Source organism: Ambystoma mexicanum, chromosome 2q, assembly GCF_040938575.1.
Source record: "Ambystoma mexicanum isolate Mex_15411 chromosome 2q, UKY_AmexF1_1, whole genome shotgun sequence".
Lineage (NCBI taxonomy): Eukaryota > Metazoa > Chordata > Amphibia > Caudata > Ambystomatidae > Ambystoma > Ambystoma mexicanum.
In genome coordinates, this window is record NC_090924.1 from 416,704,120 (window position 1) to 416,731,787 (window position 27,668).

Genomic DNA, 27,668 nt, shown 5'->3' on the forward strand with positions numbered 1-27,668 from the left:
AAAAGGGAAGTATGAAATGCTAAAAGGAAAATTAGTGTTCAAATAAAAAGTCAATGTGACTGAGCAAACTCCCATCCCCACGTTTTATAGCACGGGGAATGGTTCCTTCACAATTCACCAAAAGTTTGTTCACAAGTTCACATAGGTCTCCGTCTGTCAGGCACAGACCTCTCAAGAGATCAAATTCAATGTGGGTCTCCCTCAGTTGGACTCAGACCTCTCAAAGAATCACATTTCAAAGTAGGTCTGCATCAGTCAGGCTAAGGCCTCTCAATCACAGTACTTGTAGGGGTTTCCTTTCCCAAGCTTTAATCACACTCTCTGGGCTCCCCTCGGTCAGGTTCAGGCCTCCTTTCACTTCTTTTTCACTGTTGAAGACTTTCGAATGTGCAAGGATTTGACTGATACCTCAGCATGACCACTTTGACTTTCTCTTAACCATCACGTTTTGACTCCTACACCAAAGCCTCTTGGTACATGTAGATTTGAGCACAAAAAAGCTCAAAGAAATCCTTTAAATCAAGGCTTCCCTCTGCCGGGATTAAAACTAACAATTCAATGTTCACAAAGTTAATTTCCTTCATCTCATCTTCTTTTGCTCACTTTGCCGCTTCTACGGCATCAAAGATTTCACAGAGCCCTTCGATTGGGCAATCGTTCTTCACCAGACCACTCTTCTACTCAATAGCTTTGGTTTTACAGTTAAACAATGCTTTACTTTCTCTCGCGTCTTATTGGTACACGTGCAACCTTCATTTGTTGGATACATTTTTGCTTCTACAATCTCTTTTCAGCATAGACCGGCCTTCCATTGCTTTCAACTCACCGGCTGTGTTAATTCCTTTTCTTTTACTTGTGGTTTTGATCCTGAAGTCAAGGCTGATACCACAACTGCCACTTTGCCTGCCCAACTCTGTCGTTCAGCCAGGAGGGTGTCTGGCACCCACGAAAGACAGGGCAGATTTCATTCTTCTCGTCTTGCGCAACTTTCAAGGTTCTTCAGAGGAAACGATCTACCGCTGGGGTGCGCAAGGTTTTTCTACTCCTCGAGTCTGCCCCTTGGCCTGTCGCTCTGCTCCACCTGGTTAGCCGTTGCCCTGGAAGAACTGCTCCTTCCTGTGCCTCGCCTTGCTAAGAGTGTGTCTCAGTGTTCCATCTCTTAACTGTGTGGGAAGGGTAAATAGGTCCCAGGTCTGCAATTAGGGTCAAGTGTCTGAACTTGCCTGACCGTATTAGTGGGACCTGTCCAATGTAATGTATGGATGTTAGTCTTTTTGATCTCAGACCTCCTCTTCTTCGACTTTGGACTTTTGTAGAAAGGGGGGATTTGGAAAGTCAGAATATCCTATAAAATAGGATGGGAAAGGGGTAGTAGGAACCTACTCCCTGAGAACCCCTCACCCTCGTTATCCTCCCGCTCTTGTCCACCCCCAGAGATGCCCGGGGTCTAGATGGTTAAACACCCTTTGGTTTTTCACATCATGTTTGCCCTCTTTCTCCTTTCTTATTGTGAGCATGCCGGGGAAAGCAAAACGTAAGGGCAGTGTCTATGCCTTGCATTCAAAGAGAGCAGACCCTGATGGTAGAGTGACGATGGACGTGCAAGTACTAGATAAAGAGGGTACGAGAGAGTCCTAACCCGATCAGCAACAAGTCTTGGCGATGGGTAAAATTACTGATTTTCTTAGCCAGATAAAATCAAAACAACTGGCAAATCTGGAGAGGAAGAAATCATCGGTCATTTTTCTAGTAGTAAGTGTACCATCATCATAGACAAGAATTCTCTCCCAAATCTTTGTTATTCCCTGCAAGCTCAAGTTATGGATAGCATTCAACTGGCAGAACCGATCCCCACAAGCCCTTCAGAGGAAATGGTGACAGAAAGCAGGAGGCCACAAGACAACCTCTAAATCAGAGTGTGACTAAGAGTCTGGATATTTTGACTGAGAGACATGGCTTGGCCGTTGATGTTTCAACTCTGTCAAGCATTACTTTGCCTATTTCCTTGTTGACCACTATGCGGTTTGCAGTAAATATTATGTTGAAACTTTGTAATACGTTTCATGAAGATCTATGCATGCATGGGACAGCATTGCATCACAGAAGTAGCACTGGGCATGGATGCCCAGCCCTGTCAGATGTGGGAACATGGAGTGAGTGTGCATGCACAAGCTGCTGAGACACTTCATTAGAGCCCACTAAATAATGATACAACATAATGACACTCTAGGAGCCACTTAATGATGGTGATGACACTACGGGATGTTACGTCTACAATAAAGAGCGGAGACGGTTAAAAAGACAGACTATCCTGAAATCCAAAAAGGGCACTGCCAAAGCCAACAACACCAATGTGACAGCTACTGAGAAAGAAGATGATTTGGCAGTACAACTGAATACCAAGAGAGCATGGAAAAAGGCCAACCGTGACTTAAATGCCTCAATAAAAGCAAAGGCACCCTGACAAGTTGAAGAACCCAAAAAATTATGAAAACTATGGAAGAATATGAGGAAACTCCTGAGACCAAGGCTATAAATGAGAGCTGTAATGATTGGTCCATAAATGGAACGAAGCAGGATGTAATTGAAAGGTGCTCTGATAAATCCATCATTGATGCTTCCCAAAAGAAGAGTAAAGCAGGTCTCTGCTGTCCGTTGCCCTGTAATAGGTGAGGTAGCTCACACCACCCCCCCAGACTGTCTTAACGGCTGAATGTAAATCATGACCCTAAAATGGTTGATACGGGTCCGAAGAAACCCAGGATGTTTTCAATTGTCAGCCTGTTTAAGGAAGGAAGGGATCAATGGATTAATCACTCCTATTTATTACATCTGATACCCATGATTCCTTTCCTGAGGGTTCTGAACTCTACTGGTTTTGAATATGTAGAGTCCTTGGAAGACTGCATTAAGAATGACACAAATGTATATTGTTATGCAAAATGTACCTACATTCTGAAGAATGGGGTATGGCCTGCAAATGGGTGTGGACATACCTAAAAAAAAGGTGGAAGGGCCACAGGTGGAGGCTCTTAGGCACCCTAAAATGACCACCAGTAAACAGGGGAGAATGTTTATAAGTGAGAGCCTAGGATTTGTTTGTGGAAAGTCAAATTGTGATTGGAATTCAGTTGCAAGTTTTTTTGCCAGTAAAGCTCTGCTGTAGTTCCAGTCCATATAACATCATTTCGTGGACTACGAGAAGGCATGGTACTATTGTAGAGATGTGCCCTCATTGATGCGACTCAGGAAGGTGTATATTCCTTTGAATACAAGGAAACTGGTTAGGTACCAATTATTCTTTAGATGGTTATAACATCTTCCTGAATATTACCCTTCAAGGCTCTAAGGGGCGTCCTTTATAGTGAGTTGCTGATCGCCATACACAATCCTTGTTGGCTATACAGGTGTTAGTCCCATTTTGGGAGAAGAGTATCTTGGCAACTGAAATTGCTTTCACTAATGATCTTGGGGAAAGGAAAGCATTAGTAGATCCCCCAGTCGGTCATGACACTGATAACATACAGGAGGCACTGATGGGAATTCTGCTTCATTGGCAAATTAACAATGATTTCAACATGGTTTTAGTAGGGGAGGATTGTAATGCACATGGCATAAATGAAGAGATGGCAGACTAAGTTAACCAAGTTAGCGATGTCTGCTCTATGAATCAGGCCAGGTGTAATAAACATGGTATTCAGTGAATTTGTTTTGTCAGAGAATGTGCCATGATGATGTTAAAATTGGAGAACAACAGGGGATATTCCTTGTAGATTCACCTGTCTTTGAGGTAAAAAGATGGCCACCTTTGATTATTTTTTCTGTAACTGTGAATCACATCTCTTGGTTAGCAAGTTGGATGCCATCGAGAATAGGGTACAGTGATCATGCAATAATGATAGTAAGCCTTGGGCTTGAGAGAAGTCAGTCCCTTTGTCGAGCCCTGGTGTTAGAGGATCTGGATATCAACAATGGTGGTAACAGGGTTAGTTGGACTGAGGCTAACCTATAGAAAATGAGTAATTGCTGTTGCCACGGGACACTTGGACCTTGGGTTAATTAAACACTATGACAGCCAACGAAAATTTGAATTGGTTTATGTCTCTCACCTCGGGATTCATAGTGCCGAAAGGATATTACTATTTGAAACAAGAAAGCCCCATCTGAGGAAGTTTGTTAAGAAGGTATGAGACGCAAAGCGTGATATGAGGAGAAAGATAATCAGTGGGTCTAACCAGAATGCAGCACAAAGGATATTCAGAAAGCAAAGAACAAACATACTTGTTGACCTAAGAGGACGAGACAATTGTGAGAAAAAAAAACGTGCAATGACAGATTTGAGTGGAAATACTTAACAGCAGAAATGTAAGTCAAATCTGGAAATTCTTGAAGCATTTTAATAACAATAAAAAGGAGGGGGTCATCAACCCCATCAGTGACAAAAGTCTGGTATAATTACATAAAGGCTAATCTGGGAGGACAAGGGCATGAGGCCCCCAAGAAGGCACCATGAGTTGATGGGTATATATACCTTCACTTCTATTGCGACGATATTGATGCCGCAAGTAGAATGCTGAATAAGTCTAGGGCCCCTGTGCCTGATGGCCTCGCAAAGGTGGTCCTGAATGAGAATGTAGAACAATGGGCTGCTATATCAGACATACTGTTCAGGAAAGTCTTTGAAAATGGCATTTTATCCGACTCCTGGAAGCAGGAAACTTTAATTACAGTTTATAACAAGGAATCTTTCCTGGAGCTCATAAATTATCGCCAGTTATCAATACTAGATGTGCCTGGGAAATTGTTTGTAGCCCAGGTAGTGAAAGAGCTGAAAGCTTGGACAGATAAAACAATTTTCTTAAGCCCGTTTCAAATGGGGTTAAGATTTGGTTTGGCGACTACGCACAACATTCTTACTCTTAATCTGTTAATTAAAGTAGTGCAAATTAAGAATAGCTCCCCTCTTTATGTAGCGTACATGACTTTAGGGGTGCTTCTGATTCAGTAGATAGATGGCTTCTTTGGAAAAAGCTGAGCAAATGCGGTGTGCTGGCTGTTATTTTGAATTGAGTAATGCAAATTAGCAAAAGCACTGGTGTGTGTGTGTGTGCAAGGTTGAGTAGCTGGGGCACTTGCACTAAGGATATACCATCATTCAAGGGTCTGAAGCAGGGATGTTTGTTGGTGCCCCTGCTACACAACCTTTATTTGGCTGACCTACCGAGTAGGCTGACTGCGATTATACTTTCATCGGCCTCCAGCATACATTGGCTGATTTAAATATTTATGCCTAGGAAAATGGACTTGCTCTCAATTTGGACAAAACCAGGTTGTGCTCATGAGGCGATCATCCACTCAATGTACATCACTGATGTTCCAATTGAGCAAGTCAAGAATTATTGTTATTTAGGGGTGGCTATGGTTGCTGCCAAGACACATGCAGAATTGATTACTTGTAAAAATAGGGAAGCATTACTGTTGGCAAATATGTCTAGAAAGATTTCTCATGAAACTGGAGGCTATAGCCTACAATGGCCCTCTTGATGTACCAGCAGTGTTATTGCACAACCACACTTTATGGGCTGTATGCTTCCATTGTACATTTTGAGGAAATGGGCTGGTTGAATGTTCTAGAAGGAACATATTTGAAAAACATTTGAGGCATTTCCTCTAGTATACTGATGGAAGCACTACGGTTGTAGCTTGGTCTGATGAAAGACCCTTTGTGTCTGTTATTTGCCCTTTAAGGCACTGTGACAAAATATGTACAAGGATCTTTAGTAAGGGACTTTCACGCCTTTACCGAGTAGGTATTTGTGAGGATTGGTTGGGCACCAGAATGGTCTAATGAATTCCATAGATTAATACAGCAATATGTGAAACACCTACAGCTAGAGGACTGGTATAGGAACTAGGACCATCTCGCTGCCCAGAAAAGCTATATATTGATATTTTATTTCTATCGCGCTCATACACAAGTGTTTTAGAGTGCGACAAGGCAAAGGAGGAGAACAGGGGAGAACAAAAACAATTATCTTACTAAGCCCAGTGACATTGAGAACGTGCAAGTGCATGGGAGAAAGATAGGGGAAAAGTGCATGTAAGAGGGGAGAAGTGGAAAGTGCAGCGCAAAAGGAAAAACAGATAAATAATAGAAATACATACAATGAATAACAAATCTCTTACACCTCCAAAAGGGGAAGATCGATCTGGCGTACTGCTGCCACTAATCACTGAATCCCCTATTAAAGAAAAACCTATAGACAAAAATGCACCACCGTTTCCCCCAGTCCCTAACAACCGACAATTATTCGGGACGCAACCATCAACACAACTTCCCCTGGATCAACAAATTGGGAAACCTAAAAATCAAGACCAACCTACTCAAACAGATGAAAGTCTACTTCTCCCTGAGCAATTGTTGACTTCAACACCACGTCCGTGTTTGCCACCAAGGAACAGGAGACTAAGCGAAAAAGTTCCTCCTAACCCAAAGGACTCTCCGTCAAAAAAAAATGACTTAGCCACCATCATGTCGGCAATTACAATATCCCTAGCACCATTTGGGAAACTTTATGAAAACATCAACGAATCGTTAAAGGACAGCATCACAGTAACAGCAATGATGCATACCAAGTTGATATTTGTAGAAGGTTTCATCACTGCCTTGGAGCAAACAAGAAACACAGAGAAACCTGGGACCTGAAGCTATCGGTATTGGAAGAAAAGCTATGACGCTACAATCCGCAAGTCTGGAAAAAAGGACCTCAGATGATAAAGAAACCCAGATCATACCTCAAACACAAGCCATGAAAACGGCACCGCTCTTCGTTAACCGAAAAAATAAATCACCTTCTCAAACGACAGAGCCCCTGAAAATGACACTCACAAAAGTCACTTCCAAAAAAACGTAATTTCCTACGCTCAATCAACCCCTAATGAAGCTAACAAGAAGCCCTCAACAAGATTCGACCATAAGGCGTAAAGAATCCACAGTAGACCCACCGTCCTCTCCTAAGGGAAACCCTAAAGAGATCCACAGTAGACCCACCGTCCTCTCCTAAGGGAAACCCTAAAGAAATTAGAACAGCCTCCACGAATGAAGGAACGGACTACGAAAACGGTACTACTACTACTACCAAGCACTTCATTCAATCACCACGAACTGCCGATGAATTTATCTGCCAAAGTTCGCTGATTGATCTATCACAACACGAGGACTCAGCAGAAATCATTGAACTTGACACTGAAACGGGAGACAGCCCTGGAAACCAACTTGAAACTCAATCGCGCACACCAATAGAAGGAGCCAACAAATCTGCACCCACCCACCTGAGCAAGGGACCCTCTAACTTAAATCAGGCGGATGACTTGAGTATCGAATAATTGTACAAAAAATTAAAATCCACCAGACCAATCGCCTCGAGCAAATCTTCGCCTACCAAAGAAAAAGGGGCTAAATCTAAATATCAGCATGATTCCACTACAAGATCCAATGGCAAGACTTCTGATTCAGTGCGCTTATTCAAGATCGAACAAAAATCGTCAGAAGATCATTATATGATCCTGAATAGAAGAACTGTTCTCAAAATCCTCAAACAGGTCGACGTACTTAACACACTAAAGTCTGACGACTTTACGCTCATAGAGCCGTACCACAGAAATAACCAAGCAAAGGCATATCTTCACATCAAAAATTCGGCGCTTCGAGAGATTCCTCAAGAAGCATACGCAAATGTGGCCCATGAAGGCTTCATCCTGACGGAGATCCAGACCACAAAAAACAGCAAGAGTCAGACGGAAAGCAACAAAATCCCTGCGGTGAAGAACTACATATACAAATCACAGACTGAAGACTTGTATAGATTGAGAAGACGGGGAAGAACACCGCCCTGCTGGGAAAAACCCCATCTACCATGAATTCTGAACTTCGGGGAAAGTCTCATTTAGAACCGCCCATTCGAAATACTATTGGGATGTTAACGAAAGACATGAAGATAGAAACGATTCAAGAAATTGCAACAACTTCAGAAGAACATCAGCGTCATCGCATACATCATCAGTGCGCCGAAACGAACGAAGACCTCCATCTCCAGTACACTGTGTACGACCAAAACAAAACACAGACCAGTCTACGACGCACCTACACCCCAAACCAACAAAGGAAACATGGTCTTGGTTGCCAGATGCCTTTACTCCGGGTCTTAAGAGATAGCAGCGAGCGAGTGGGGCCAATTCACCATCATGGCGACCCGAATCCAAAAAGGAAGCTCCACAAAATGCTACCCTATCCATAGCGTCATGGAACACTAGAGGCCACACGCACCTAACCAAAATCGGCAGCTACAATCTAGGAACCCATGACATTCTATGTCTCCAAGAAACGTGGCTAGTGAATAAACCTGCACTTGACGGCTATACCATCGCGATCTCCCCAGCCCTAAAGGGTCCTTTCGGCAGACCGTCTTCTGGCCTATTGACAGCCATTCGGACTGGGTCGAATATATTCATCACCAAGAAAATTGTAGCCACCTACGCTTTCCTGGCAGTGCTCATAAGAACGAGCAATGAAAATGACTCCGAAGTTTGGGCTATCATTAACACTTACTGGAAGCCCCAAAGAACTTCATCCGGCAAATTCTGTGACGAAGCAGCCAACATCATCGATGAAATAATGATTAAACACAAAACTTCGAACATTCTCATCTGTGGAGATTTGAACTGTAACTGCCTGAAGTCGACCGACAATACGCCAGCAACAGAAAGAGGAAAACTGTGGGTTTCGTTAATGAACTCTAAGAACCTTCGAAACGCCGCAAAATCCAACAATCATTCTTCTATCCATGCATGGGAGCGCGACCACTCTACAGCAAACCTTATTACATCTTTGTTGCAGAAAAAATGTACTCGAACACAACTTCTTTTGAAGTAATCAGAACGGAATTCAGTGACCACAACTTGTTAAACCTTACATGTAGAACAAAGAGACATGACCACCAAGTCTACAACGTTGCGGTCGAAGTGAACACTCAGCTCTCCCGTTTGCGTATGAGTGCCAAAGACATCAGATCCTTGACAGACGAATATAATAATCTCACAACAGAGACACAAGCTAATGATCCAACATTCAGGACTAGCTACATCCCCCTGCTCCTGCAATTCAAAAAACCTCGGAAAGGGCTTGATAATCAGAGAGGAAATTTTACTCATTCCTACAATCGGACCCTAGTGATCAGACGTCGTCACCTAAGAAAATTAAAAAAAAGAGGCAACCACTGTGAACTCCACTAATATATGGGAATCCTACCGTCAGGAGCTCAGATCATACAAACAGTGGCTAAGAAACAACATATCAGCGCTCTACCAAGCAGATGCCGAAAACATGATCAAGACTATAGCCAACAAAAAAAAAACGAGAATTTTGGAAATTGATCAACGACATGAAACCTCATGCAAACTCGCTGATGATAAATGCAGTTTCTGAAGAATGCTGGTTCAGCCACTTCTCTAAATTGTTTGATCATCCTCTGACGGATACCGAGAGGGCAAAGTCACCAACTAAATCTCATTGGGTCGATCTATCTGATGCAGACGACATAAAGACTATCATCATGAAATTGAAACCTTCACGTGCACCTGGACCGGACGGCCTAGCAAATACCGACTTGAAACAACATCCGGAGGCCTTGAGCCTGATATTCAAACATTGCAAGGAACGAAGGTTAATTCTGAGCTCCTGGAATCAAGCCATTATCGTCCCGATCTTCAAAAAAGACACGAGAGAAGATCCATCCAATTACCGCCCTATTGCCCTACTGGATGTTATCGGTACCTCTCTCCTGAGCCACTTCCGGAACTGGATAATTACTTCTCCAGCCAGGGATCCTCTCCAATCAGGTTTCCAAAAAAATGCCAGCACTGCGGCTAACATAATGATCCTGAACATCTTAAAAGAAAAGGTCTCGCTTGGTGCACCCAGAATCTTTCTCGCCTTTGTGGATCTTTCCCAGGCTTTTGATAAAGTAGACAGATCTAAACTGTGGGCCAAGCTGAAGAACTGGAATTGCCCAAATCAGATTCTCGACCCAATCCTCGCTCTGCATACGGACAATCATATATCAGTCAGGCTAAACAATAATGGTCTACTCTCCAAGCCCATACCGTCTAATCGAGGAGTCAAACAAGGCTGTCCTCTGGCTCCAGCTCTTTTTATCTCCTTTCTTGGCGATTTTCAAACTTCTCAAGAACTGATTAGATCGTTCCCTCCAAAAATCGGAACTACAACAGTTACCAGACTCCTATACGCAGACAATCTCATTATTTTGGACCATACCCAAGTGGGCCTTCAACACCAGCTGGACAATCTGCATAAGTACACAAAGGAGAATAATATGGAGATTAACAACTCTAAAACAAAAATACTAATTCTGCAAAAGCAGGGGAATAAAAAAAAAAAGAATCATTGAAGTGGTTTTTGAACCAATCGAAAATTGAAATCGTTCCATCATTCAAATTTCTGGGAGTCGTCATTGACAGTTCGAAAAAATCTCTAAGCATGCAAAAATCCCTGTGGTCGAAAACAAAAAACCTAACAGCCCAACTACGCGCTGTCGATAGAAAATACGGCAAATTCAGCCTTCTTCCAGCAATCCAATTTTACAAGTCTAAAATAATTCCCACATTGACATATGGCATGGATGCCAATCTCTCAATTCCAACGACTCTATGGACAAAACTAGAAGGTTTCATTTGGAGGGCAACTTTAGGCTTGCCCAAATCGACAGCTGTGGCACCCATAGACGCGAACTGGGGTTGCTCTCCATAGAGGCAGTTGTCGCGCAGAGTACGATTCAGCTCTATAGGAAAATACGAAACCAAGACAGTCTGGAAATATACAAGATGATCTCCGAAGAATTATCTAAGGGAAGCAACAAATCCCTAAACAACTGGACTGATAAGCAAAAGCTTACGCTGCGAGAAATAGCCTGTTCAGAAGAGGAATTAATCCAGAATCCATTGAGAATAAAAACAAAAATGGAATGGCTTGATTGGATAAAAACAAACGACAACTCTGTTTCGAACAAGCTATTATCTCATTTGCCACCAGCCTACAATAAACTAAAGCAACCGATGGAATACTGCACGAAATATCCTAATAAGCACCTCATGAGAACTCTGATGAAAGCCCGTTTAAACCTCCTACCTATGCAGGAAGTCCTAGCAATTCGGGCAGCTTCTAAAGAAAAATCTTGTAGATTTTGCAGAGACCCGCAAGCCACAGAAACTATCAAGCATCTTTTGATGGTGTGTCCGTCCATTGACCATGAAAGAGAGGCCTTCCTCGGCCCTGTGTACAAATCTTCATATGTTGTCGACAACAACATCTGGTGGAATCGCCTGATCACGGGTGCCAAAACGAGATGGCTAATAGCAGCTACCAAATTAATAACCATTGCTTTGGAGAAAACTCTGCAAATTCAGCAAAGTGAACTTTCGTCAAAAACTTGTTTGTGAAAACTACTTGTACACAGGAAATGACACTTCCTTCTTTTAGTCAGCGAAGAAAACTTTCTTCATTTGTAAAAATCTAAAATGATTAAATACAAAAAAAATAAAAAGGTTTCTGAAAACAAGACTATTCATTCCTAGACCGTATGTACTTCAGAAAGACAGTGGGGCCAGCAGGATGTGCTTGAGATGCAGGCACTGTACTTAACTTATTGGAAAGAAATTAATAACGATATGTGGAATTTGTTTTTTAGGGTTTTAAATGTCCTTGAATCATTTCATTTTAGAATATAAATTGAGCATGATTTTAAGTATATTAACTGAAAAGTTTTGTGTTACTATGTTGGATTCTAAAGGAAGTTACATTGTGTATATATGAAGAATTAATTGAATTGTATGAAATGTGAAAAGTTCAATTAACTGAAACACATTATATAAAAATAAAAATGTTGATGTTCGCTCACTACATTCCTATTGCATAGAGCTAGGCAATATGGACTAAAAGTCACATCTCCATATTTATGGGCTGAATGGCGATATAAGATACATATCTCTATATTGTTTATGTGGGTTAAATGCTCAGTTATAAAACGCCATCTACATGTGAGATATCACAAACACCTTTATTATTATCAAAATGTAGTGCAAATACAGGGTTTGTCTTCCTGTTTGAGAATTCCCACAGCTGTGTAAATATCAAAATGTAACTACGAAATTGCAGTACATGTAATAAAGTATATATATATATATATATATATATATATATATATATATATATATCGCTATCTCGATGTTAATGATAGATATAGATATATATATATATATATATATATATATCTCGATGTTAATGATATGGTTTCATCCTGTATCGATTAAGAAAATATATCAATATATATCCAAAAATCTATATCGCCTAGCCCTATAAAGTTTGGTCTTCACCCTCCTGCTCCTGCAATAGTAGTTGTTTCAATGCTGCATTATCTATGGCTGTCTCAGATCCAAACAGGATGTTATGGGAGGAAGGCAGCGGTTAATATCTTATGGGGATAATGAGGGTGTGTGATCAGTCAGGGGTCTGCCCCAAGTGTAGCAGAGATAGCTACCATCCAGGAGGTGGATGATGCCATCAAATCATGGATAGGGGCGACTTATGCCTCTTCATCCTCCTTGACCTCTCTGCTGCATTCAACACGGTCCACCACTACATCCTTCTCTCCCTCCTCACTGACAGGAAGGGATTATCTGGCACCGTCCTGAATTGGTGTACCTCCTACCTCTTAGGCAGACACCAGGCCGTCCAGATGAACATGTTATGTTCTAACTGACTCCCTCTCTCCTGTGGAGTACAACAAGTCTCCATCCTCTCACCAATCTTTTTTAACCTTTACATGGAGCCTCTGGGCACTCACCTCTAAGATCCCAATATAACCATCCACCAATATGCAGACAATACTCAGTTGTACATGAGAGTAAATGGCACGCAGGACATCATTCGTCTCCAACTGCCTACCTCAAACTAAACCCATCCAAGACAGATTTGTTTGTCCTCATTGAGCTGCCCGCTACAGAACAAGATGTCCAACAATGGCTCAATGATATGTGCCTAGTAGGATTTGATCCACATCTCTCAACTCACTAAAATCCTTAGGCTTCACCATTGACAGCAGCCTGTCCTTCCAGAAACACATAGCCAAGAAGGCCCAAATAGGCTGCCTCAGAATCTCTAGCGTTCGAAAAATCAAACCCTCCATCTCACCGCAGGGCTTCTGGACTGTAGTGCAGGCACTTGTGGTCTTGCACATCAATGGGGGAAATGTTCTCCTGAAAGTCCACCACACTACAGTACGTCTCATTACGCCCACCCTACGCAAACTGCATTGGCTTCTACTCCAAGCCAGGATACTGTACAAGACTGCATGTATCATCTGCTAATCAGTCACGAGTAGAACTCCAGCTGCACATGCCTCGCGACACATGCTCCTTGTGCAGCAAATCGACACCAGTTTGAATCACAACTCTTCTGCAAAGAGAGGACCAGCAAACAATCCTCGTCACGCACCTACCCTCTGGAACTCGATCCCGGTGTCAGCAAGGAATGCCCCCACAATTCTCCAATTTTGCAAATCTCTTAGAAAATGGCTCTTTCAACAACACCTGATCAATGATTAATTCCAATGTACGCACATACCGACGCAAAGAACTCAAAGTACTGAGTTAGGATAAAAGATGCCAGTCCAATTGCTGGCTACCGACATTCTGTACAGCGCTCCGCTGCTCTCAAGCTAGGTCTGCACTTTAAACAATGAAAATAAACATCTTGACCATTGCAACCCAAATGAGAATGTCTCAGTTCATCACAGTACAATTTAAAATGAAATTACAACTCCATTTAGAATTACACTGCTGCTCATTCAATTATCATTGCAGTCCTTACACAAACACTAAATGACAATTACGACGTTATACATAAAATTTGTGTAACCCACGGCCCAATTAGGGCCCAGCTATTATGGGGTTACCCTCTTATAACATATGCATGTAATAATAAACAATGCTTGCTGTGTATTTTGAGGGAAGGTATATTTGATTCATATTGGTCCTTTTCAGGCTCGGAATTACTTAGAGGATTAATAAGCCAATTCCATAGGAGACACTTTGAGTCTTCAACCCGAGTACAAAGGGCAGGTCACACCTGTTCATAGACAGTGGACAGGCCCTCTAGGTGAAAAGCAGAAGGAGAGCACTTTAAAAAGAGGCAAGCTGGTCTGAGCAAAAAAAACAAAACCAGACAGAGAAGTTGACGGATATGGTTTACTGAGGTGCCGTGGCATATAGCAGCTTCCCATGGTAGTGGTCTGAGTCAAGCATGCAGAGATAAACCAACAGAACTAGACGCAAAGGGCTACTTAGCGGTGCGGCCCGGGTAAAAGTGTTGGGACAGACGAGTAGAAGAAGGGTGCCACAAAGAGGCAGAGCTTATAGCGAGAGATCCAGTGGCCCACTAAACCAACTAGAAGCTGGTCCATCCATGTTTTACATTTCATCAGATTGAATGGATTTGGATCCAAAAGCACCCACGGTATGGAGCACAAGATCTGCTATCAAGAGTATCCACAGAGCGTTTCATACTAGCGGTGACCATGTCCATGTATGGTCATGATCTGAGAACAGTAAAACCTCCATTGTCAAAGTTTACCTGATAACATCAACTTACCTTTAGAGAAGAGAGTACAGCTTTCATAATATTTTAGCATTTTTGCTACCCCTTTGCCTAATTAAACATTAAACAAAAAACAAGAATCGTAGCAGGACGAAGCTCACTGTGACACACATATATGGAGGCTAATAAGGGTGCACAATCAGAGTAAACCAGAGTAGCTCCTCTAAAAATAGAGAAATTCAAGCCAGTCTATCTGAAATATACACCATTACTGAGAAAAATATATTATGTAAACACATGAAACGTGATGTAGCAGACACGCATTTCACTACCAATTAACAGACTGCTACAAGGCCACTTGAATCCTTAGTGGCTAGCGGGAATGTGGCCTGAATTCAAAACCAAACAATGGCAAATTCAACAGCTTTAGCTTATGTGTAGACATGGGGTAGGCATTTGTCAAGCACTGCAATAATGGTACCCGCTGCTCATAAAATGTAAGGAGCTGGCAAATGGTGAGACTACCTAGGCATATGGTATCAGTGCCTGACAAATGTGCCTCTAACACCTATAAACAACCAAAACTGTTGGCTTTGCAATGCTTGTTTTTTACTGGACTTAAGTACACGGAACAGATGCAAGGACACACATACTGTTTATAAATCAATGAGCTGACACAAATACCTTAAATACAACTGCAATTAAGTTCTCATATGGCTGCTAAAACATAACACTGGCAGGCCTTGTACAGAAAAAACCTTGACATTAATGTGGGATAGGGCTAGCTCAATGTGATCCCAGGAGGGTGTTCTTTAAGCAGTGGGGACATGCCATTTTGCTTTGCATGGACATGGGTGGTCAATGTGTAGATAAAAAGCCAAGCACCCACATATCAGTGTGTCTTTCCTGACTTGCCATCTCACATGTACTTGTACTTCATTAAAGTAGCTTGGTGGTCAAGTAACATTATGCAAGCACGTGTGCACTTTATGCTGAACAGCTTACACCAGATAAGGGACAAAAATGAGGTCTATGTTCACTATGCTGAGAATTTAAGGACAAAATGTCACGACAGGTGCCATTCTTAACACAAGCACACAGGATGCTGTTTAATGCACCAGATTACATCAGTATTTCACCAGAACAAATACATTTGTTACATGAAAACAGGAAGTGATTTTGGAAATCAATCAAACAGCTGTACAATGGAACTTATTTTATTTCGTTTTTATTTTCTAAAATGTATTTAAATATTGAGCAAGCACCTGAGGCCATGTGAGGTTTTGGGAACAAACACACTCAAACTGTGACAGTGCTTAAAATGAGAAACAGTCCCCTCCTTCCGAAGCCAGCCAGAGGGGACTCAGTCTATTCCTGTGTGCCCAGGGAATGTTATTTAAAAAAATAGCATGACAAGGATTCTAATTTTAAAAATATATATGTGCTCCACTTTTTCCAATTTCACCTGTCTTACATTGTTTTTTCTGCTGTGATCTTCATTTCGAGCCTCTGCCTGACTCCTATTAAATCGGTGGACCTTCTTTATCCAGTTCAGAGATGTCATAGGCTATAAATGTACCTTCTCCCTTGCTCTTGACAGCAGCAGGACCAGGAATTCAGCCCTTGAAATTTGCCGAAATTCTGTTACTTTGCTTTTCGCGCCTGAAAGAAAGCAACTTCCGAGTAGTGTTGCCAGGTCAAAATAAGCCGATTACCCTTCCAAAACAAGCCCAAAACAAGCTGACTCCCACCCAAATAAGCAGAAACGACAAGCACACAACTAAGCGCTGTGGATAGGTCTCAAAAGTAAGAAATAAAAACATATATAGAACACAGACAGAACAAACATATTTTACCATAAAGAACATGTTTCTGACATTTATTATATCTTGCTTTCATTTCTTGTGTATATGGTATTTAAATGCCCATTAATGCTAGTAATAAAGACAAACAATTGAATGCGTTTTTTTCTCAAACTATTTGCAGAATTGGAGTGCTTTTTGTGCATGTAATTTATCTTTCCTGTACATTTGTAGTTTTTCACATTATTAAGTCGTGCTTGTGAGTACCAGAATGCAATATGATGAAAACATTGTATGTTTATTTCGTGTCATTGAAGCAGGCTCAAGATAGACTAGTTTTCATTGTTAGGGAAACCAAGGTTTATGAAATGATATGATATGGCATTTATAATGCGCCTATACACAATTGTTTCAAGGGAAGGGAAACAGAGGGAAGGCCTACAACCATCCTACTAGGCCAGGTGACATTGAGATCGTGCAGGGGAAGGGGGAAGGGGAAAAGTGCAGGGGCAAAGGGGAGGGGGCAGTGCAGTACATAGGATAACAGTAAAAAAAAAAAAAATTAAGACAATAAATAAAAGTGTTGCCAGCTGGTGGCAAGTGCAAGGGTAAGAGCAGAAATCAGGGTCAAGTGCTAGTAGGGGCTGTTGTTGGGTGTCCTGACCCACGTTTAAGCTATCATGCCACAACATTTGGTGCTGTGGGCTTAGAAAATTCAAGATGGCGGAAAACCCACATGTGCGCCGAAATCCAGGAAAGCTGCGCAGTTTGTGCGCACACCGAAATGGTTGCCTCACTTGCCACCCACCAGTGCGAGAACGAAAGGCCGGGTTGCCATGAGGGAAATGGGTTGCCAAAGGAAAAACAGTAGCGCCGGTTAGCTTCAAAGCGCTTTAAAATCACCATTGGACTACCCGCACAGTAGTCTGAAACCATTGGGAATGGAAATGCTGATTGCCAAATGCAACCTAGAATTTTGGGGAATTCATTCTTAAATCCCAAAAATGGGTGCAGTACCAGTACTCACCACTATCCAAAAGCCGGCATTTTAAAACCACACCAGATTTTACTTTTTGTGTAAAACTGAATGAACCCAAAGCAGGCCAAAGAAAGACTTACTGAGAGGTGGATACAATGTAAAGTGATATTCTGAAGTGACTTGAAGGTTTATAACAAGACTGGCTGAGCTGTGGATTGCAGCAGTTTAAGTTGCACTGGATTTAAAGACACTAAAATCGAAAATGTTTAGATTAAATGAGTGACCTATGTTTGGTGTCACATGCCTTTGTAACTGTTGAAATGCCATAGTTTTGCACTTAGAATCAGCATTCTAGCTGCATATGTAAAAATGTTTAGTTTTATTTGAATGCAGGAACTGGGGAACAAAAAGTGACATTTTATCTGAAACTGGCTTAAAGAGATTCCAATTCTGCCTGGCAACTACCCCCATCAGGAGTGAAACTTGAGTCACAGCTGTGTTCCCAGGCCTAGCTGCCCTTTTGCTGCTCACACAAAGGATATGCCATCTATCTGATAATTGAATTACCTGTGCTCTACAGGAGCTCTGAACAAAGCCTGTCTTGACTCATGCAAAGGTTTTATTGGCAGGAGTCGTAAATGGTCGTAAAAAGTGGCTTCCTCCTGAGGAAAGGGGAGGGGCACTGCCTGTGAGAGCAAGCTGGCTTGGCAGAACTGGAAAAACCAGTATTTCTACCTTGTGCTGAGGGGAAACCACACCCCTTTGTAGCCAGAATATTGTTTAGAAAAAGATGAATAACTCATAGTACGGACATGTGAAAATTTTATAAATGATACCATAATTCTTGTGATTTTTCTGCCCACATTTTAAGAGGTTTTTCGACCCGGTGGCGTGTTCAGGGGGGTTTTAGCGGAAAAGTGGATATTACTCTAAATGTATGCATGTTAAAAATCTGAAACTTCATCAGTTAATGTCCATACTCCCTGCACACATGTATGTAAAGTTGGGTCAATGTCAGAAATTGAAAAATCAGTTAAAAAGTCAATTATGTGCCATTTCTGAATGCAAGCTCTTAGAAACAGCAGATTTGGACAGAGACATGGCTAAATTCAGCCACACCATGTATATGTAATTTCAAGCAACTGTGTAACTGTGAAATATGTCTTTTATTATCAAATATAGAATGTGTGTAAGTTGACAGGAGGAGTGGACTCTCTGCAAGCCATAAAATGACACACACTTCCTTCGCCAATCAAATGATAAATGGAAGTTTGACCAATTAGAAGCTGAGAGAGAGGTAGGGTCAGTGATGCTAGAACACACCCACATTCTAAACACATAAAAGCAGACAGACAGGACAGATAGGGACCTTCAAATCCATCTGCCGCTGGAAGCTCTGCCGGAAAAATCCATACTTTACCTCCATCAAACCTCCAGAGAGCCAAACTAGAGACTTCAATCTATCCAGAACTAGAGACCCAGACCAGAGAACCAGAGAGAGCTGACCCAGATCACTGTGAAGTGCAGAGACCAGAGGCGAGTTTAAAACCTGACCAGATCCATGGCGAGACCCATTTCACTCAAGAATATAGTGTGAGTACCTAGAAAACTGTGCAGAACCAATCTCCTAGTTAAAATAATATAATTCAATCCTATTTTAATCTAAGTAGAACTGTCTCCTAACTGTCACCTGTCATTTGTAAAGCTGTCACTTGTCATTTCCTAGTTGCAAGCTGCACTTGTCTTTTTGAACTTTAAAATTTCAAATCTGAAAAACGACCTTCACAAAATCGCTCATATCTCCGCAACCGTTTGTGCTAGAGACTTGCAATAACTTTCATCTGAATCGTGGCTTTCCTACGAACCTAGAACCGCATTCCTAACCCTTATAGTTTTACCGCAATCGCGGAACACGCATTCGCGAATTTTACCGCGATTTGCAAATTTCTTCACATGTAAAAACTGCTGCTGCTTGCCTTCCATTTGCCAGAAATTCGTTTAACCTGCTAACTATCCCTGCATCATTGCTAGTGTGAGCCTGGACTAATATTAACTAGATACCACTCACCCTGAACCTCTGAAAGGGAATTAAAAGCATTTCCAGCATATTTCTCATCCATTGCTAGCACATATCAAAGCATTTTGCCTGTGTTTTCAAAACTCCTATCTGTTTTCTGTAGTGTAAGCTTGCTGGGGTGAACTGATTTACATTGATTGCATTTCTGAGAACTGTGTGTTTTCCTTCCATTTCCTTGCCTTGCATCAAGGGGGGGAGGGGATTGCCAGAGAAAAGTGATTACATTGTTTGGTTGAAATCATATTGAGTATTTTCTGTACTGCATTCATTGAATATTGCATCCACCTGAGCTTACATAAAGCATCCTCTACCACATTATACTTTTGTTCCTATTTACCAGTGTGCTACCTTATCCATTTCATGTCAACTCATTAGTGATTATAAGAAGTGTGCTAGTGCCAGATTCTCCGTTGTTGATCTTTATCATATCAGATTAAGTGTGCTATTCAATTATTAATTTATTATAAAGTGTGATATATATATATTTTAAATTATCAAATAAACCTTTTAAACTTGCAAAACAGAACTACTTCTTGGCTCAGTGGGGTCAGGGGGATTCCAAGAGAGGGGTGTTATATAGGGGTAGTCATCCAGAACGCATGAACTGGACATAAAGATATATCAATAAGGGTTTTCATTCAGTATTATAGACTAGGCGTTGACTTCGCTGTAGTGTTGAATTGAATCCTCTTACAAATTGGGGGCTCGGGCCGGACGTTTGGGTTAGAATACCACTTGTGCAGCTTAATACAGTGTGCTAACTGACGGGATACATACATCCAGTCGGATCACCACGCTGCCTTACGCTGTGAAGCATTCCTCAAAAGGGACACTCCAAGAAAAGTTCTGTTCTGCAAAAATAAAATACTAACTTCTGTAAGTCAGGACAGAGACCAATCTCTAGAATGACGACCTTAGTAGACATGAAAATAGCCAGAGAGCACTTCTTACATAAGTTATTTGTGAGAGGTGAGTGGACTCACCAGGACCAAACAGTCTGGTTGCAGGCCATCACGCAACAGGTCACTGAAACAGGGTCAGACTTATGGAGAGATCAGGGTCCATTACATGTGGCCCTGAGTGAACTATATATGGCTCCTAAGGCCAAAGATGAACACGACAAGATTGTTAGGATAGCGGCATACCTGTACCTATATATGGGAGACATGCAGGATAGATGTGCTGAAAGCCAAAATCTGGCAAATAGGCAACAGATGGCGTTAGAGAAGGTCCAATCTGACCTGGTCTCTTCTGAGCAGAGACTGCAGAGGAGCCAGGAGTCAGAAGATGATAGTAGGCAGCACATCATTAAAATAAAGAAGGATATGGATGTGCTGCAACAGGAAAAGGTAGAACAGGATACCAGATTTCTGGCCTTGCAGAAGGAATACCAAGAAGGTTTGGACTCCCTACTGCAAAACCAGAAAAAGCTGGAGCAACAACTGGACTTCAACAGGGTATGTGCTGAGCAGGTAGTCACCCTGCAAGGCCACCTAGATAGAGTGAAGGCAGAGAGCAACAAACTAATTCTGAAAGACCTGGATACCCAGGCAGAGTTTGATCAGGAGCGCCAGAATGCTGGTGCCTTCCAAAGGCAAAGGGACGACCTGGCAGCACAGATGCAGGCTCTCAGTCAGGAAAGGGATACCTTAGGCCAGGAAGTCTGCCATTTAAAAAGAAAAATGGAAGAAAATCACCTGACCCACCAGGGACTGGGTGACCTCCAAAAAGAACACCAGAACTTGCTAGAGCACACCAGGAGGGTGGAGGATGCTCTAGCAAGAAAGGAGCAGGCCAATAGGGACACAGCTCAGGAGGTAACCCTCCTGCAGCAAAGACTGGCCCAGTTCTCCAGGACCAACCAGGAAGCACAGAGGGAAAATGAGGCCCTCTGTCAACACAATGATAGGCTCCAACAACAGGTAGCGATGCAGGAGAGACTGATAGAGTCGAGTAAGGCCTAAAAAGAGGAACTGAAAGCACAAATGCAGGCTCTTGCATTGCAACAGGGAGCAGGGGCGGATAGAGATGAGGTCCGCTGGGAAAGAGAGACTCCTGACCATAACCGCAGGAGCCCTAACACCAGGGGCCTTCATCTCCCCCAGTCCCTGGACTCTACCACCCCCATGTCCCCTGGCGCACATGAGCACAGGGCCGCAGGGATGGCAGATTACTATCCAGCTAAGAGTATGGGGCTCATAGGCCAGTACCACTCAGGAATGGAGGGGTGGGCATCCGGGTATGGGCACCCAAGTACAGTACAGTTCAATGGGGAACCCCAGGAGAGTAGGCCCATTAAGGGCATCCTGAAAACCTCTGCCCAGTTAGGTCAGTGGAGGGGGTACCCATCAAATCCTGGCAGCAAGGAGGAATCTGAAGACTCCTCTGAACTGCGCAGGACACAGGAGACCAGGTCCCCACATTCTGCCAGCCATTCCCAGGCTCGCAGAATCCGGGAAAACCTGGAAGAACAGACGGGAACCTCTGGGAGCAGTGCCTCTGAGTCCGAGGATGAATGGACAAGGGTTACCCGAACCAAAAAGGCCAATAAGGCAAAAAGGGCCTTGCTTAAGGACCCCTTAAAGCAGATTAAGGCGATCAGGAGCGTCATCACGCCTTACCATAAGAACGCTAAGTATTCTGTTTGGGAGCACTTAGAGTTGTTTGAACAAATGATGGAGACTTTCCATTTGAAGGACAGCCAAAGCTGTATTCAATATGTAAAGTGGACCTTCTCCCCGGAATACTCCAGTTTCTTTGCGGGGCTGGAGGACCAAAATCATTTAAGATGGTCCACCTATAAGGCGGCCATCTTGAAACATTTTTCTGTTCACAGAAATCCTCAAGAGGCTCGCAAGGCAGCCTACAATTTGCAATGTGGGGAGGATCAGGCCCCACAAGAATTTGTGCAGGAGTTAAAGCGTGCTTTTGCACAGACCACAAGAAGGGTGCGCACGGATAGCAGGGAATTTATTAATACGTTTTTCCATGCCTTGCCCAAATATATCATGACCCAGCTCGTGAGGGATTTTCACGAGAAAAGATCTTTAGACTGGGTCATTGAACAGGCTACCCGGATCTATGAGGTGCAGAAACCGGTAGATAGCAAAAGTAATGCCCAGAAAAACCCCAAAGCCAACAGCACCCCTGCTGCTGCCAAGGTGGCAGAGGTAAAGGTCACCCCCGTTTTGGATTTGGAGATGGGGGGGCCTAAAAACCTACCTGCACCTAATAATGCTAGGCCCAGAAGGTCCTCGGGCCAGTCACAGACAGGGAGCCAGGGAGGCAGCCCCACAAATGGGGTCCCTCGCTCTCCTGATTATGTAAGTCCCCGTTACAAGGGAAACAGACCCATCCTGGGTTATGTGTGGACTCCTCCAGCCCAAGGGGGGGGATCCAGCCAAGCACCTAACCCAGGGAACTTCCCTCCAAACTTCCCACAGGAGGGCAGAAATTTACCAAACCCTGGGCAGAACTTTTTCCCCAGATATCCACCCGACTTCCAACCCCAAAATCATCCATCCTTCTTTCCCCAATTCCCTGAGCCCAGACCACTGAATCCGGGAGAGGGGAGGCCAAGGGTGGAGGGGTACCCAAATCTTCCCAACCCGGGGTATTACCAGAGGAGGGACAGCTACCCTTCCCGGGATCAGCCCAGGGGAGAAAACAGGGCCCCGTATCAGCCTGAGCGGGTTTCCCAGTTAGAGCGCCAGGTTCAAAACATGGCGCGGGATCTGGGTCACATACTGAGGGCTCAGCAGAACCCTCAGATGGGCGTGCCGGCGCAGAACGCACCCAACTCTGGACCTGGTGCTCCAGAACAATGACGGGGGCAGCACCCCGATAACTCACCGGTTCCCAGGGAGGAGGCACAAAGGGAAGGGGGGTGTAAAGCCTTGGAGGAAGCTTGCTTCCTCACTTGTAAACAGCCCCTGGAAACCCAGGAACCGGAAACAAAATCTCTTGCCCCTGAAAGTCTGCCTCCTAAGGAGCAGAGGGGGGGTAGGAGAAACAAAAGACCCAAACAGACTCAGTTTGAGGAGGAGGTACAGATCTTCTAATTTGAGGGAGAGGGATCCTCAGAAGATCCTGGGAAAAGGATCTTCTCCTTCGGAGTGGGGGAACTCCTCCCAAAGAAAAATGGGTCCCTAGGGATGCAAATCCAGACTGGTGAGATGTGGAGACTGAGCTACCGCCGCCCACCATCTCATCCCAGAACCAACATCAAGAAAATCCCCTGGTTCAAACCCATCCTGGTGACTGCCTCCAAAAAGGGGGGGGCGGCCCAGAACCGGAACCAGGGGAACCCACAATGGCTCTGATCTCCAGTTGCCAAATTTTTCTTTCAGATTCCCAAGACTCTCCACAGAATTCTGCCCAAATCTCTTCGCTAGCGATGTCCAAAACCAGAAAGTTAGCCCACCAGTTGTCCAAAAATGTGCATTATCTGTGCCCCCTTGAGGAGAAGGAGGGAAGATATTATGCCCCTGTACAAGTACAGGGGCAGGGTACAATCTCGGCACTGGTGGACACGGGATCTCAAGCTACCCTTCTGTCCAGAAGGGCCTTTGACGAACTGAATGCAGGAAGGGGAGAGAATTACCAAATTCCTCTCACCTCTCTTCCTGGACAACTACAGAACTTTGACGGGAAGGAAATTCCCGTCGAGGGGACGGCAGATTTGGACATTAAAATTGGGCGACACAAGGTGAAACACCCGGTCATAGTAGTGACTCCAGAGGGCACCCCTTGTTTACTAGGGAATGACCTCCTGAGAAGGTTGTCACCCCTAATAGATTGCGTAAACAAGGTCCTCTGGACCCAGACTAGCCGACCAATAAAATTAAAACAGAGTGTCAACCATGTTAGTTTAAACGGCACCTGCCACATGGTTGAACAAAAATCTGACCAAGTAGAATTTCACTTCCAGAACAACCAAATTCCAGACGTGACAGTCATAGCAGTAGGACAACAGACTGGTGATGGGGGGTCCTCTCTATTTCTGAAAATCAACCTTCCTTCCAGTCTAAAGTGGTATTCCACGCTGGAAGGAAACACTTTGAAATTCTATACCAATCCACAATCTGAAACTCCCACTCCTATAGTCCAGAAAGATGTGAAATCAGCTCAAAGCCTGGCTGATATTCAGCAAATTGGAGAGCAGTTGTTCATCCCTGTTCAGTTAAATGATGGGAAGGACTCTGTTCTCGCTCGAGTGTGTGTGAACAACGGTAAGAGCTTCATCAGCGAAGCCATGTTTCGCCAACTTCCAAAAGATCCAGCCATTCCCACCTTCAAACTGATAGACAAATGGGAAATGGACCTGGAAGCACCTAATTCCAAACATCTCCTGCCAAGCAGGTGTATGCTCAAAATCTCCATTGGCAACAAGAGCATAGTCCAGAATTGTTGGGTCGTGCGAGACGTCCCTGCCGCCTTTTACTTAGGCAGTGACATTCTCAATCGCTTTGCCATTAGTTTGGACCTAATAAACTTCAAAGCTTGGTCCCGTTTAGCGGATAATCCCATGGGCTTTGATGATCCAGAAAAAGCATTTAGGTCAGCTCAATTGCTACCTTATGCAGTTGAAATTCAGGTTAAAGAGGAAGTCACCATCCCAGAAAGGACCCGACAATTCTCCCTGGAAGTGAGAGTTAAAAGGGGACAAGAATTGAAAAACCCTGATGCTTACATACATCTAAACGCTTCTCTCCAACAGCAAGGGTTGGGGGTAAACCCAACTCCATTAGTCAACATAGAACATGACACCATTCCAATAGAGGTGGATAACAGCGACTTAAAGAGTATTACTCTAGCCGCAGGCACCATTATTGGAATGGCGGTTGATGACCGACATTTTTCCATCGACTTATTAAATGAACTGTTAGGACCAATCCCCAAGGACTGTTTTGACAGTGACAGTGAGGACAATACAACACCAGACAGGATTTTTACCCGGCATGGGGGGAACTTCCTGGTGTACACTTCCTGCCCTTATGGTAAGGAAGATGTGACTTGTGAATTCAGGAGGGATGAGGTGATTTTCCAGGTTCATGAAGGCTGCCTTGCCCACCTGAAGCCTCCGGTCCAAATCAGCACTCTGACCAGGGACTTCTCCACCCAGCTGGAGGAGGCCGCGGAGATAGCCAAACCAGAAGTCTTTCCAGGCTTCAGGCAGATGGTGGAAGAGAGAGTCAACCTAGCTGATGCCTGTGTGACTCTGGAACAAAAGCAAAAGTTGAAACAAGTTTTCTTGGATTTCCAAGATCTCTTTGCGGTAGACTCATATGACTGTGGTCGCACTGACATCCACACAACAACAATCCCCACGGACCCTGGCATGACTCCTGTGTTTGTGAAGCAATATCGCTTGCCTCTCGCATCAATGGAGTCCCTTACTGAAATAATTAAGAACCTTGAGTCCCGGGGAATAATCCGTCCCATCCACAGCACCTTCAATAATCCGGTGCTGGGAATATTGAAGCCAAACGGCCAGTGGAGACTCTGCGCCGACCTTAGGGAGCTCAACAAACGGGTCCATACTTCCCGATGGCCTCTGCCCTACATTGACCAAGGGCTGGCCCAGATTCAGGGGTCACAAGTATTCACTGCAATAGACCTGACCAATGGATACTGGACCGTGCCTGTCAGCAGGGAGGACCAATACAAACTGGCTTTTACCTTTGGGGGCCAGCAGTATACATGGACCCGGACTCCCTTCGGATACCTCAACTCCGGCAATGAATTCAACATTTTCCTACATAAGGCCATGCCCGACCTGGGTGCGAGGGGTAACCTGGCTTATGTAGATGATGTCCTCATCAAAAGTTCATCTGTGGAGGAACACATAGCGGAGATCCGTTATGTTCTGACACAGTTGAGGGCCGCCGGAGCAAAACATTCCTTTCAGAAAGCACAGTGGTGTAGAACCCGTGTTAATTTCTTGGGGCATGAGATTACTCCTCAGGGCCTCTGTCCCCAGGAAAAGAAAGTGGAAGCACTTCAGAAACTGAAAGACCCCACAACTCTGCGGGAACTAAGGAGCCTCCTTGGACTGACTAATTACAGCAGAAAGTTCATTGAGGGCTACGCAGAGATCACCAGACCCCTGATTCATCTCCTAAAGGGGGGGTCAAGTGGGAATGGGGTCCAGAACAATCCGAGGCAGTAAGACAACTCAAGAGAAGCCTCTCACAAGCGCCTTGCCTAGCTTACCCTGTCAGAAACAAGGAGTTCTTCCTGGAGACAGGGTTCTCTAATACGTGCTTGACGGCCGTATTATACCAAAAGCATGACAAGGTCAATAAAGTTATCTCCTATGCGAGCAAAACTTTATCCTCTGTGGAGGAAAAATTCAACGATTGTGAGAAGGCACTCCTGGCAACGGTGTGGGCATTGAAGAATTACCGCCCGTTTATCCAGGGGGAACACATCATAGTGGAGACTCCACACCAGCCTCTGCAATATCTCCAAAGTGACAGAATCCGGGCCGGAAATGTGAGTAATTCCCGAATTACTTCCTGGATTCTGTCAATGCAAGGCTTTCCTGTGGAGGTCCGATATGGCCAAAACAAGAAGAGTCCCCTCGCGCAAGGTCTGGCTGACTTGCATGATTGTGCCAGAGAAAACTGTCTCGAGGACGAAAGTCTAAAAATAAAGGACAACATGGAGGCATACCTTAATTCCCCACACAAAGTCTTTGAAGAGGACAAGTGTGAGGGAATGCCCACTGTCTATGTGGATGGATGCTCTTACCATGTTGACAACAACGGGGAGAAAGAACTGGTGGCTGGCGTAGGGAATGCATGGGTGAATGAGTCCCCAGAACCCTCCGCTGGATACAAAATTGGTCCCCGAAGTAGTCAGGTGGCAGAATTGATGGCTGTGCATCAGGCCATCCTCACTGCTGTCCAGCATCAACTCCGCGAACTGGTCATAATCACAGATTCGGATTATGTACGGAACGGGTTCGTGGAGCACCTGGTTAATTGGAAAACCAGAGGCATGTTATGTGCTAACAACAAACCCTTGAAACATGGGAAGTTGATCCAAAACATTGATGATCTGGTCACATCGAATGGGATGACCATCTACTGGAAAAAGATCAAGGGTCATTCCAAAGTAGAGGGACCAGACAAAACT

At 43.9% G+C, this 27,668-nt stretch overlaps 1 long non-coding RNA gene across 1 annotated transcript in view; it reads right to left on the reverse strand.

Annotated features, from left to right (window-relative positions):
* Window positions 1–16,341, reverse strand: part of LOC138568955 (uncharacterized) — a 28,604-nt gene extending 12,263 nt beyond the window's left edge. Inside the window, exon 1 of the long non-coding RNA XR_011303025.1 lies at window positions 16,143–16,341. This is a non-coding gene — a long non-coding RNA (uncharacterized lncRNA). The remainder of the gene's footprint in view (window positions 1–16,142) is intronic.
* Between the last annotated feature and the right edge of the window lie 11,327 nt (window positions 16,342–27,668).